The sequence below is a fragment of the Coturnix japonica genome, chromosome 5, assembly GCF_001577835.2.
Source record: "Coturnix japonica isolate 7356 chromosome 5, Coturnix japonica 2.1, whole genome shotgun sequence".
Taxonomy (NCBI): Eukaryota; Metazoa; Chordata; class Aves; order Galliformes; family Phasianidae; genus Coturnix; species Coturnix japonica.
In genome coordinates, this window is record NC_029520.1 from 4,452,646 (window position 1) to 4,467,519 (window position 14,874).

General features: G+C 39.5%; 1 long non-coding RNA gene across 1 annotated transcript; it reads left to right on the plus strand.

Annotated features, from left to right (window-relative positions):
* Positions 1-6,311: 6,311 nt before the first annotated feature.
* Positions 6,312-12,725, plus strand: LOC107314363. Its single transcript, XR_004307633.1, has 4 exons — positions 6,312-8,951; positions 9,846-9,971; positions 11,226-11,447; positions 11,817-12,725. It is a non-coding gene; the product is annotated as an uncharacterized LOC107314363 (long non-coding RNA).
* Positions 12,726-14,874: the final 2,149 nt, after the last annotated feature.

The following is a 14,874-nucleotide window of genomic DNA, read 5'->3' on the forward strand; positions in this document are numbered from 1 at the left end:
CACTGGGTGACTTGAAACTTATGCAGTATCCCATGCTACTGCCTGAAACACCATATTGGGTCTTGAGGAACAACCTATGGTGACACGGCACCCCAGAAAGAACTGAGTCAGATAAATGGGACACACTTCAAAAATTCTCTTGTAAATACTTGGGCCAAGGATCATGGAACTGAGTGCATTTATCATGTCCCCTACCATGCGCCAGCTTCTAGTAAAATCAAACAGTACAGGGGTTTGTTGAAAACTATGTTGAAAGCAATGCACATAGTATCTCTTTCTGGAGATGTGTGGAGATGCTCCTGTGTGGAGTTTTTGTGGCGAGCATCCATCTCAACTGAAAGCCTCAGCATTGGTGAGTCTTTTCTTAAATATTCTCTGGATATTTACTCTGTAATTACAACTATACACCTGTATTATTTTGACTCTACAGGGTGGAATGTCTTGGTTTTATGATTTTTATTCTCAGTATTCCACATCACGTAAAGAACTGTGAGTTAAAGAGCTAATGCTCCACTTCCATGGACTGCCTGTTATCCAAGTAGCTGGCTCTCAGAAGGTAACTACATACCCCAGAGGACTTTGTGTTGAGATGGAAGGTAAGACCCACTAGTCATGGGACTCTCTCTCACTGCCTGGCAGTGTGTGGGTGTGCTCCCAGCCCTTTTGCTTCCAAATCAGAGTAGGGCTTTTGGTTTCAGGCACTCTGTCCCTCATTTTATTTGATTTATTAGCCTCGATTACAATTATTATTATATTATGTGGCCTTGCATTCTGATGCCATATTTTTACCTTTGATCCTTTTATACCTTTTTTTTTTTTTCAAATTAGGGCTCAGATGTGTGTATGTGTCAGTTCTCTTGGGAAACTTATTCTTCTTGATACATATGAACACTTTAATAGAGGCATAACAAGGTAATCTGAAAGGGTCTTCTTTATTGACTCCAAAATAATATGGAAGCAAGCAATTGTCACAGATGACGCCTCCATCTGCACTGTGCTCTGGTATTTGAAATAGGGAGGACTGTGAACCTTTACAAAAGATTCTGTTTAAATAGTCAATTGAGCTGAATGAGGCACTAGCGGGATAGCTAGCCATGTGTCACAATATACCAGATAAAGGATTATACTCCACTTAAGAATTAATAACATCTTAAACCTCTACATAAACTTTTTTTTTATCAATAAACATGTCTCTGACAGAGGGCCAGATGCACTCACAGGTCTTAATTGTTCAATCCAGTGACTAATCCCCACTTGATCAAGATTTTACTGACTTTACAGCTGTCTAAAGAGTGACAAATTTATGATTCAATTGCAATTTCATCTTAAACTTGAAACTCCATGATCATTTGTGGGAATTAGCTACCTGATAAGATAACAAGGGTGGAAGGAGTGCATCTAACTCTGTGCAGCAGAATCGGAGTGTTACAGAACTCCTTAGGATGCACTGGAAAGACACAAATGGCCATTAAGGGATTAGCCCATCATTGATTGAGTAGTTGAACAGAGTTGAGGTTTACTAAATCACTGGAGTGGTAGGTCATTATCCTTGGATACAGGAGACAGTTGGATCCGTGTCCAAGTGCACAAGCAGTAAATTGGAGTGAATGGAGTGTGCCAAGAATGAAAAATAAAAGAACGCTGAACCCTTGTTCTTCAAGTGTTCAAATTTCCAGGTCATACCCCAAGACTTTTTTTCTTTCTTGGCATAAAAAATAGTTTTTCAGTGCCTTCAGGATCAGCATATTCCTGACTCTGTAATCTGCTCTGAGTGTATTGCTTCCCCTCAATGCTCTCAAATTTGTGCTTAGTTAACAAATGCTGAGACTTAGATAATGTTTTAGAAACTGATTAGAAAAGCAATGTTAGGATTTTACTTCTCCAGTTTTGATGGCTTGTGACCAGTTGCTATTAAATATGCACTTAAAATAGATGAGTCCTTCTCGTTTGGGATTTTGCAATTATGGGAATTTGGTAAATCATCTTTTTTGGTTGTTTTATGTTCTATTGAAGTGAGCTGGAAGTTTTCTGCAATAGAGTTATTTACTTTTGAAGAGTTTGAGAAAGCAACAACTTCATTAAAGATATGTACAAAACCAGTCATTTTATTTGAATTTTTTTTTTTTCCTTAAAAGAGAAATGAAAGAAATGCAGCAGGAATAACACAACCTCTGCCTTCCTTGAATGTGTGTCGATGCAGCTGATGAGTGAAACTCACTGCTGAGCAATTCCACTTCAAGGGCCTGTGACAGTGTGTCTAAAGGATATCTGGCGAATCAAATAGCTTCGATACGTCACATGTAGGAATTAGCTGTGCTGGCTATGGCCTTTGCTTAGCCTGAGTGAGCTGAGGATCCCTTGGGGCTATTTCTCCATGAGCTGAACTTAATGATCACTTTTCCCAAAGTATTGATGCATCTGACGTTGTTCAATTTATCTCAGTCTAGGGGGGACACATAACTTTGAAGGTCTCCTATCCTGGAACAGGTTAATTTTTGTGATGTGATGAGCAGTTTTCCAGGAACAAGAATAAACAAGGGCTAGCATAAGATTGGGGAAAATTAAATATGAAGATATTAAATTAGCTGAAAATCTTTATCGTAAAGGTTGAAATCCTTGATCTTCTTTCAAAAGTTCAAGTGATGATCAAAAGGTTTGGGGAAAATAGATGTTGAATAGGACAGGGAGAACAATCAAGGAAGAGTGAAAGTACAAGAAGAAAATCAATCTGCCAAATTAGACAGAGCAAAGGAACAGGAAGAAAAACAGGAAATAACCTAATAAAATATAGTAGAAAATAAATAACTTCCAGTGGCCCAACAATTTCCTCTCACAGAAAGCACTGACAGTATAAAGTAAATTACAGGCATGTTTCTGTCTGGCTGTGGAAATCAAGTTGTTTGGGGATGAGGTATGGTATTCTCCTCCCTGTCACCCCCAGTAAAGTGCAGAATGGGAAGGTCTCACAGGTGCAGATGAGAATATGAATATGGCCCAACCAAGGCCAGATGAAATGAGAATGGGATGGCTAATGAAGGTGAACTTCTGAGGGGCAGTCATGATATTTTTTAACCATTTTTGATTAGTTTTGCCTTAGGGCTGGTTTCACTGGGAATTCAGGAGACCTGAAGCAATGGGGGTAACACTGCTGTGCTGTAGGATAGTTTGTATCTAGAAATCTTCTGGGCAGCCAGACACAAGGGGTTTTTAGGACTGGAGCAGAGAAGGGGATGCTTCAGCTAGTTTTATAGTCAGCAGTACTGACCCTGTTAGGTTGCAAGGAGGCCAAAGAGACTCTTGTTCCCTCTCCCCCAGTGCTATCAAAGAGAGCATTTGTTTAGGAATGATGCCACTCTACCAGCTGGTCAGTACCACCAAGGTATTGCAGTGTCTTCCCCCAGCAGCTACCTACATAGATGCCTCACTGAGTAGCAAATTCTTTTCTGCTTGCAGGAAATTAGGCAAATAAGTAATGAAAGTGTTTTCAAGCTGAACTGTCATTCTGCAGTCTTCACAGTTTTTTGTGCTCTAAGGAGTGTGATTTTGAAGAGGCTCAGGGCTTGCTTCAGCTTATTAAACTAGAGTAAATATTGTGGCATTAGTTATTTGCCAAAACCAACAGGAATATAATTAACTGGAGTGACTCCATACTAAGCAACCACGTGCATGATTTACTAATTTCACTGTGTTTGTACTGATCTTCCATGGAAGCAAAAAGCATATTCAGTCCAGCTCAGTCCCATGAAACTTAAATGTGTATTTTACATGAACCAGTTGTTCGTATAAAGCATTCCACAGGTGAATGAAAATACAGCTTTAATAGAGTAATTTATTTACCTAAATTTCGCCTTGTGTAAGGGTGCTGTGGGTTATAGGAGAAAATGAATCACAATTAATGTGAGTCCAAACTACCGAATGACTGCTGCTATAGAATCAGAATGCTTAAAAATGCACATGCACTTGCATTTGCAGCTTCAAATTCATCATTCGCTGGAATAATATGAGTGCCCTTCACAAAAAGAGCTGCTTTTCTGTTTACATCGTTTCTAGTTTTAAAATGACAAAATGAACCAGGGTGTACCATGCTACGATTTCACCCGCTGACACAAATGAAAAGGATTGAACAGACATAATACATCTGGTTTACGACTTTTAATTGCCTTTGTGACCCAGTTCATACCAAATCCTCTCAGAGCAAAGTCTCTTTCTTTGTATCCATCGTGGGGCTACTTCTCTATCTGAGATATGTTGCTTAAAAAAACACCACCATGTTAAAAAGTAACAATATTTCTTGCTCACATAAATCTTTCGTACTTGCAGGTGACCTGAGAAAGCGAGAAGTGGAGAGTTCAGTTGTCTGGTAAGTGAGTATGTTAAACTTTCCAAATTAAAGCTGCTCCTAAAGCACCAGATTCTTTTAGTAATTAATCACTATACTGTTGTTTATTAAGAAGACACGCCTGGAATTTTTTAGTAACTCAGGTAACCTTTCATGGTTTGATGGATACAAAAGATAACGGTGTCTGCTGTGATTTAACGAGGGTCTCGGATGTAATATAGTAATCTGTGACTTCTGAGTGTCTCTGTTCTGGGAATAGGGAAGGGATACTGGAGGAAAGCATGTATATAGAACCACACTGCTGTAAGGACAACCTATTGCTAATCAGTTATTAGAGCTACTTTTTGTGTCACGTAGCAGGCCAAAATGAACTGCTGGGATGCTAAGTCTGGGCTTCACGGGCAGATTGGAAATCCTGTGGTGATGTGAGGTATAGAATCATAGAACTGTAGAGTGGCCTGGGTTGAAAAGGGCCACAATGATCATCTAGTTTCAACCCTCCTGCTGTGTGCAGGGTGGCCAACCAGCAGACCAGGCAGAGTAGTTTTGACTAAGGTAGATTTTTATCAAATTAAGTAAGAGTTTAAAACTGTGGGTTGGTGTAACATCCCTTGGACGTACGGTGTTTTGACTTCTCTGAAGTCAGAATGTTGTCATAGTGAGAAGTATGGATTCTTTGCTGTATCCAGTGTGTAAATCACTGTGTTATGCTGTGGAGCTGACAGCAGATGACAGCAATGGTTATTTTTGTAGAAGTATGCTGGTTTCTGAAATGCAGACAATCGTATCTCCCTCACATGCAGCACAGATGGGGTTCAACTGTGCACTGCACCAGCAGTACCAGGTTCCCAACAGCAATGCCACACATCAGGCTATTAGAATGTCAGGTGTAATTTAACAAACACTCTCTACTTGTGGTAGGAATAGGTTAAAACTGGTTCTCAGCTCCCAGTTTCCAGCCTGCATTCAGGTAACTGCTGTTTTTTGTTCATACATTCAAGAGTGGTCTGACTTTGAAATATGGGAATGTAAAAATGCTCCTTAAAGCAACCTGTTCCTACAGCTGTATACAGCAAACTTACTTATAAGCAGTGCATTTCCTATTGTTTTTAATTCCTGGGACAGTTAACCCTGAAAAGTTGAAATATAATTCTCATGCTGCATGAAAATAAGTATTGAATAGGTTCCAACTCTGTGATCTGTAAAAAAACATTCCCATTCAGAAAACAGCTGAGTATCTGTGTAGTCTACACACTGCTAGAGAGTGATGGATTTGCTCTAGTGCATTCCTGAATTATAACCTGAGAGACTGAAATGAAGGTGGTGAGCTCTCACAGATGTACCTGAGCAGTTATTGCCTGCTCTGATGTGAAATGTGTGCAGAGTTTCTCTTGTAAATATTAAGATCCAAATGAGCTTTAAAAGGTGGCAGGAGAAAAGATGAGAATTTCTTGACATGGAGCAAAGTGGCCAGCTTAAGAATCCAGTGGTGGTTTGTTTTTATTTTATGCCCAAATTATCTGCAATAACTAGAAATTCTGACTACCATTTTTAAGTAGCCAAGCTGGAGCATCTTGAAAATATATTGTTTTCTGAAATGGAATGTAATGTTTTCTTTAAGTACTCATTTCTCCCCTGAAAAATGACAACCTTCTCCAAGTATTTCATATTGCAGAACCAGAATCACTGCTTCTGAAATTCACAGCACTGATGAATGAGGGAAATGGGACGAGCATCCAAGTATTGGTGTTTTAGAGGTGGCAGAAGCAATAAATTCGCTGGGATTTTGGATTTCTGCAGGTTCCTTCACTTCTCAGCCATTGCGAAACATCTGTCCCCATTTGCAAGGGCACAATCTGCCAATGCTTTTCCAGCTTTGTCATGTTAATGTCCCTGAAGACAAGAATACCGGTTCAAGATCTCTGCAGGTTAAGAATGAGTCTAAGAAACTNAAAAATATTCTAGCCTGAAAGCAAGAGTGACCAATTTGCTGCTTCACAAACCAAGACAGAGAATAAAATCATAACTGCAGTATAATGTGAGTTACATCCTACTGAATGCATGTCAGGAAAACAGCTGATGACATTTTTTGGGAGATAAAGGATAGTTTGGAATTAAGGATTTGCAAAATCTGCCACAATTCCTGGTATGATTTTTTTTGATGCTCTAATTAATATTATTAAAAAATGCACAAATTACCACTATATATTTTTACTTTTCTCATCTAGATATTTAATAGAGATTTTTGGTGTTAGGTTAATACTTTGATATCAAACAAGTGTGAGTTTATACTTCAGGACTCTGGATGCAATCCCTTTCCATTTGTAAGTTCCCAGAAATACTTGGAACCTCTCAAGTTTTGTTTCTAACACGCAGGAATGGTCTTGGCATGCAAGAAGACTGTCTCAGAATCTGCTGTTTTGAATAAGCAGCAATACATACTGAAGTTGCAGAAGAACATCTAAGAAGTGGTTGTTCCTTTGCAGTTGTCCCGTACTGGGACTTATTCTGAAATCTTTACTCACACATTTAAGTGGGTCCCAGAAGGTCCCACTGAGCATGCATCCATGCCTGTGCTGATGTTAGGCCTGTGGGTGGTAATATGCAAGAGAGGGTTCTGCGCACTGCAGGTGGTGAGAATGACAGCCAGCCATCACTACATTTGTACAAGGTAAGCATGCTAATTTCTCCTTTACAGAGGAAAGCTGACCCAAACTAACAGTCTGAGCAAGTGGAACTCCTGTCTTTCCGTGGGATCTATGCAGTTGTTACAGTAGTTGGGAACTTGGCAACCATTTGTATTCAGGTCACCTTCCATGTCTTCTTTAACGTACTGCTGTGTGACAAAATGGTTTATATCTTAATTCGTTACATTTATTTTTTACTGTAAAACAAATGATAATGAGTAGCTCTTTAAACTAATGTTTCATTTCCAGAGAGTCAAAGTTTTGGCATAAGTTTAATGGAAAAAACATTAATCTTCACAATCAAAAAAGAGAGTTGTTGACTAAATATGACCTGACAAAATTCTTTTTCAAAACTCTTCACAGATCTTTCTCGTCAAATTTTAAGCAATGCATTTCTTGTTGCTGACTGCTGAGGGCTAACAATTATGTTTTCCATTAAGCTTCAGATACTGAGTTGTTTGAGAGATTTATGTTTAGAAGAAAGGTATATTTTAGTATCTACTAAGATGCTCGTATATGTATAAAGAACTGTCATGTGCAATAGGAACAAACATTTTTTAGTTATATTTAACCTTTGGTTATCTAATAATGATGTGAGCTGTAGTTCAGAGGAGGAAGAAATGTTTGTTCCCAGCTGTGTAATACAGACAAGCCTTCAGGGCTGTTGTGAAGCTCTTTGAATTATTTTTTTTCTCCTCTTTCCTGCTGGGAAATGTACAGAAATTGATACAAGACCGTGCTATCATTCATGTGGCAGCAGACTAGGAATGACTGCTAGAATATCCGGGACATGCTTTATGTTTAGCGCTGACAATCTAAGCAAGACAAATATGATTTATGGGACAATAGTTCAGATGGGGAATGAATGGAGATGTCGTGGTGAAAATATCAGCATAAGTAGGTTATGTGAAGGAAGTAGGTTTTAAGGAGGGATCTAAAGGAGATTTGGCACGCGGCAGATGGGAAGTTATTCGAAGTAGAAGCAAAATGGAAAAAGAAGTGAAGTTGAGAGTGGGAGAAAAATATGAAAGAAACAGTAGGACAAGCGGGACTTTAGAACGCTCTGCCATTCCTTTCCATGCATAGCTAACCAAAAACATTGTCATAGCCTGAAAGCGTCGAATTCTGGCTTATCCCCACAGACAGTAATTATTAATGTTAACAAACTCTTTCAACCTAGTTACTCTTCCTGAATAAATCACGAGTTTACAGTCTGAAAAACTCAGAAGTCGTTATTTTTACTACTTTAGCAGTTTTATGCGAGAGGCCGCCCTTGTTCTGAGGTGTTTATTGCCTGACCGGACAGAGAATGGGCAAAGGGAAATATCAACAGGTTCCTACTGAGGAACAAGAAAGAGACCTGCCAAGATCAAGTCATTTGCCCCTGGATGTGGGGAAAGCCAAAACCAAGCTGAAACTGAGTGTCAGTATGTGAATCTCCAGTGTTTCTGTCAAATGATGATTACAGGACCAGTAAAAGATCCCCCATACTCATTCCTATTTTGAATAATGGACTCTATGTGCTCACACTGTCCATTTTGTGAGAGTCCTAAATCACATTTGGAGGCTAAATGTTTACTTGCAGACAGCTTCCGTGCCAGCTCTGAAATAAACAATGTTTTCCCCCAAAACTTTACAAGTTACTTCAGTAACTTTCTTTCCTTAGCTTAAATATCATGCATAGCTTTGCTTGTTCCTTCATTACTGATATTGTTCCTAGTCCTTTTTCCCTGCCGTGCTTTGCTGAGGACACAAGCTTTGTGAAGTTATTTTTTGCTGTTTCTCCAGTTAATATTGCAGGCTCTGCTGTGCTAATCAGAAGCAGGATAAACCCTTCCTTCAACCAACCTCTGTTTTCCAGCCCCTCTCCTTCTCTTGGTTTGCCTTCTCCAGCTTACCAACCAGTGCTCATCTTCTGCCAAGAGGTACAGGGATGGAATTTATATGTATTTAATAGGAAAAGGAAAGAATGTTAACCACGTTTGTATGTGAAGGATTAGCTACATGGTTACCACCTTTTTCGTGGTTATTTGGTTTTCTTGGGGGAGAGCTAAAAACTGAACGTCAGAGGTAAAGAACACAAAAGAATAGGTTAATAGAGTGTCCACATAGATAAGATCAGAGATGGAAACAATAAAAAATACAAAAGCTGAATTCTCCCCAAACTCCAGAAGAATAAAGGCTGACAGAATCCCAGAAGTGTAAGTGTGCCAGGATTTACAGCCCACAGCAGCACACTTTACCAACAGCAAGCAGTTCAGTTTACCCTATTACTTAAATAACTCAGTAAGGAATCTTCTGGTTCGGGGCTAGTGTAGCAATAAAATCTTTCTCTGCACTATTCTGAGACTGAACTTTAATCCATTTCTTATCTCCTGCTTGAAAATGAACATCCTTTCTATTCTTATCATGTTTCTGTTTTTTTTTAATTTTTTTTTTGAATTTTTGAGCATTGGCCATATTCCTCTTGGCAGATACACGAAGTTGTTCCTGCTCGGCTGTTTGTTGTGCTGAGTTACCTTTGAAATCCTTCCCTCTTTTTATGACTATACTCCAGAGGCCCTTTTAATAACTGGCCCAGGGCTAATGCTTCCATGAAAGACAAGTTTACTCTGATACCCAACCTGGTTTCTCCTCAGCTTCTACAAATCTTTCACTGGGATGCACAGAGTGCATGATTATCTAACAATTTCTTCTATTTAAACAATGGATCTGCCTCATGCTGTCAGCTAAACTGGCCTTGGATCTGGTGACAGCAGAGAGACTATCTACCTCCTTACATCTATTGGAGATAAAACGAGTGTTGTTTTTCTGTGTAGGCACGTCTGGGATGTCAGCGCTGCTTTATGATCTGGTTTCATCAAGCCATCTTTGTTGCAGATTGATGTACCGTGTACTAAAGTGCATCTTGAAACACCCCTGGTTTGGAACGTGCTCATTTCTATGTACGTATCAGCCCACTGTCTATTTAGAACAAACTATCTGTTAAAATAAAAGGGCTCTCCTTCTGATTATAGCATTTTCCTGAGGTAGCGAGGTCAAATACAAGGCTGTTTTCCTTAAAATGCACCTTTGAAGGATAAGAACGTTGGTGTGACTGTTGGCAGGCGGGCAGCACGGGGCCGTGGGGATGGAAATGGCCTCACTGTCATGTTTTTGGAGTGATTCCACTAAAAATATTCTTTTTAATTAAACTGGATGGCTGATTTATTGTCCCCGTGCTTCAGACTTTGCTGTGCTGGGGAGCTTTCCTTCCATTTCTTTAATGATGATCACAGTATTCTCTGCTGGGCAGAGTAACTCCAGCAGATCCAAGGAGTTACAAGTGCTTGGGGGTGAAGTAATAGTTTTATTTGTCTATGATTGTCCTTTCACTTGATGAAAAAAGACTTAAGGCTGAAAATAAGGAGAAATAAGACAGGGTTTTAGACTGGATATAAGGAAGAAGGTTTTTACAACAAGGGTGGTGAGGCACTGGCACACGTTGCCTGGAGAGGTGGATGCCACATCCCTGGAGACACCTAAGGCCACCTGAATGGGCTCAGAGCACCTGATAGAGCTGCATATGTCCCTGCTCATTGCGGGGATATTGGATTAGGTGACTTTTAAGGGTCTCTTCCAACTCAAACCATTCTGTGGTTCTATGGAAAAAAAAGGAAGTGTTTATTTTCTTATTAGTTTGGTGGGTTTTTCACTGTTGATAGTTTGTTTTCTTTTTTCATCACATCTAACCTGAGTATGATTTTGTAGCATTTTGGTGGCTTTCAAAATAGCAATAAATGGGTTGCTGGATGGTGGTCTGCTCTGTGGTGAGCAGTAACATGTACTCCATCAGGCTCTCACTGGATTCACGTTGGCTTCTGTGGAATCTGGGTGGGGTTTGGAGCATGGGGATTTCTTTTAGAATGTTGTTTTTAAAATGGAGTAAGCACTTGTAAGAATATTTGCTGCCTGGTGTTTTATCGTTTGCTTTCTAAGAGAAGCAAGACTTCTTGGATGCTCTAGTGGTGCAAATTTGTTTGTCTATACATACAAAGCAAGTATTGATTGTAAATCTGAATTACAAATGAGGTCTGCTTCGTTCCTTCAAGTCTGTACATCTGCTTGTTTTTGGTTTTTATATCAAGTCACATTTGACACTAAAATGTGAAAATTTGCCTCTTTTATCATTATAATTCTGAAGTTTATATTTGAAATAGAGTTTAACGGCAGCAACAGTGATTCCTGCTCACAGACAGAAGGTGGATGTTCTCAGCAGTGTTCTGAAGGAGCCTACAGGCCTGCCTGTTTGGGAAGGTGCTTTCCAGACAGCAGGATGCCTGCAGTAACACAGGAAGTGCTGCAGCTGTATTCATCTGGAAGAACATCAAAGTAACTCCTGACAGTGAACTTGGGTTGGAGATCTCTCTCCAAGTTTCTTGGTAAGGATCAATTTTGTCAGCTAAACAACAAAGTTTAGGAGGGTTGATGACTTACAAATGCATTTCAGTATATTTCAGTGTGTATTGCACCTTACTAGTTCCTTTAGAATGGAGGATCAGTTCAGATCTGGTGGGTTTTGTTTTTTGGCTTTATCTTATTTTTCTATAATACTTGAATTGAAATTCAGAACTGCATAAAGACTCAGATGATACCCTGATGCCTTGTAATTTACCTAATTTGCAGTGTTGCTGTATTACCAAAAATAAATCATTGTATAGAAGTTCCCTCCTTCCCACAAACAGTTGGTTATTGTGACTTGAGGGAACAACAACCAGATTGTCAGCATAATTTCTCTTCTTGCTTTTTAGAAAACAGCTGCAAACATTGGACAGGACAGCACCATGAAGTCGCCAAGGCTGTATTTTGGAGTGTGCACATAGAGGGGCTTTTGATGAAGCAGGCTTTTGTTACTCAGATTGCTGGTGAGTTTGTTTGCTTCTGGAACACGCTGTCTGTGCAGTTGGCTGGGGCAGCCTGCAAGCACTTCTGTAAGCTTCTATCTGAAACCTTAGGTAGGGTCCCAAGCTTTGTTAATGTTACCCAAGTGCTCCCCCTTGTGCTAGAAACTGAGGGCTCTGTTCTTACACCTTAACGTTGACGGGCTTTGTCTAGAAATATATTCTTTTGCACTTCTTTTGAAGCTTTTATCGAGGATTCGTGCCGTATAGAGAAGCTGTTCACTTTAAGCCTTGTCGCCTTCAGTAATTTCACATGGAGGGAATCATGACCATCAAGTTTTTGATGACTGTGTTATGTCTTTACATGCTTTAATAGGATAAATGCGTATTACACTGAAACCCATGCTCTCAATCCTTAAGTGGCTTTATGAAAACAAACAGTTTTTAATTTAGAACAGCAGCATTTTATCTGTATAAACAGCCTGAAAACATAAACATTTACCAACATAAGTTTTTATGAGGTTTGGTTGTGTTGCTGCAGTTCTGTCAACAATGCATATATTTTTGTTGGTAGGATGATGTTCACAAAATTAGTAATTTATGATTAAAAGCAATAACGTTTGCTGCTGGTTTTGTTGTTGTTCAGCAATAATGTTTTTGGGGAACACCTAAATTCCCGAAGTCAGATGATTTTACAGGAAGTACAGATAAGGAGAGATATAAACCTAAATAACAAAGCTTGCAATGCCACGGAAGAAAGGAAAATGGTTCTGGAAATGTAGTTTTTAAGATTATATGTTTTATCAAATAATAATTAGTTAAAACTGAGCATAAATGGTGGATGAAATCAGCTTTATATTCTCTGAATGTTCTTTAGTTAAGAGTGCCAACTACAGCAGCAATTGCACCTTTTAGGCAGCAGTGGTGAACAGGCAGCAGCGCAGACTCATGCGGGTGTAGGGGGGCCTTGGTGTGGGATCCCTCCGCAACCCAAAGCAGGTTTTCGTTGCTACAGTGCAGTCTGCCATCTGATGGTGTGCTGTTAACATTTGGGGCATGGTTGCTCACAGCAAAGGTAATCTAGCAAATGTCAAGTTGAATGCTGAAATGCTTTTAATGGATTAATTCATTGAATTTTTTTTTTTTGAGTTTTTATTATTTAAGAAAAAGGGGATCTTGCATCCATTTGGTGTCTTTACCACTGGAAAAATAATGATGTGCAAAAGTTTTGTGTGTTACCTTGGAAAAAGATCCTCTGGAAGTCAAACACTATTAACTTTAATGAAGTAGCTTTGATGGCAGGGAAGAGACAGCTGATACTACACTTCCCTAACAATAAACCACGCTGACAGATAAAAACAAACACGTGTGCAATAACAGATAGCGTTTCAGAGAATGGAACAAAATCCCATGTAGAGCCATGCATGATCTTCTCAGTCTTTTAGAGCCTCTTACTACTGCTGAAATGGTTATTTATGAAAACAAGGGAAAAAAGAATTCTGCTGATATGACAGGTTTCAATCGCCTTCCCAAAGAAGGTAAAAGCGAGTGGTTATATTTCCCTCTTATTCTGTTTGTAATCCTTAAAAAGCAGTTTTGATCTTGTAAGATGATTTTACTTAATATCATAGGCTGCTTGTGGTAACTTAGGAGGGAAATATGTTTTGTTTTAATGCTGTTTAGTCCTTTCTCTCTATATCATGCTGGATTTCTACGAACTTATTCTCTTCTTACACTTCACTCTGGACATGCTAGAATATTTTTTTCCCCTTTATTTTGAAGAACTGTTTTATATTTCATTTCTTTTCCATTTTTATGGAGTTCTGGACTTTTATAAAAAGAAAAACCAAGCCCTTTATAGCAAAGGCTGGCTCTGTGTTGATAGACAGTGACCAGGGACACTCAAAGCACACCCTGCAGGGATGCTTTCTTTCATTCATGCTGCATGTAAAAGGATTTGTTTTCTTTTCACCCTTGAGTTCAAGGTAGATGCTCTTCTTTTATCCTGCTATAAAACAAGAGCAGGTAAAAGATGGACATAAGCCAGGAGCCATTGTTTTGGTGATCAGAGCCTGTGTGTGTTTGGTGGCTGGGTGACCCAGGAGCTGCCTACCCTACTGTGCAGGCTGTTGTTTAGAGTGTTCTGTGGGAGGTGAAAGGTGTTTTGAACTCCTTCCACTGATCTGGTTGTACTCAGGGTTCTTGCTATTTTGGGCATTTAGGTGACTGTTAGAGCATCCACTGCTTTTCACTGTACTTACTTTCAAAGAAAAGTGAGCAGGCCATCTATATCCCACAGGATACAGACATCTGGAGGGCAGGGCAGGGTTTTGAGGTGTGATGATGAAGGTGGAGTTTCAAACATGCCTAAGCACCTTCAGCCAAACATCTTGATGCTGAATACCATTGTGTTTATGCCCTGCCGTGACCTGAACCATGCTGCCAGACGTAGCACTGATGGTGGTGACCTGACAGGAATGTCTTTCCAGTCTAATTACTGCTTTTTAAGTTTATGAAGAAAACCAAAGTATTTATTTTTGGAAAAGCAGATTGTAAAGATCAGTGATTAAAGTCTTGTAGCCAAAGCTGTTTTTAGGATTTGATGTATCCCTAAAACCTACCGAATGTGTACAGAATCACAGAATCACAGAATGAACCGGGTTGGAAGGGACCTCAAGGATCATGTAGTTCCAACCCCCTGCCTGGCAGGGCCACCAAACATACGCCTTTACTAGATCAGGTAGCCCAGGTTGAATCTATGTTCTAACCACACCTGTGTACTGTAGTCAACTTTAGAATAGATTTCATGTGAAGAGTTGGTGTCAGCCCCTATTTTCATTCCTATGTATCTTGTGAGCAGCTGTTCAGGTTCAATCTTTCTCATCCAGACCTCTCAGCAGATTTCTGTAGGCTTCACTTTTGTCGTGAAGTCAGGTGGTGTTAAACCAAAAAGACAATGATTTGATTA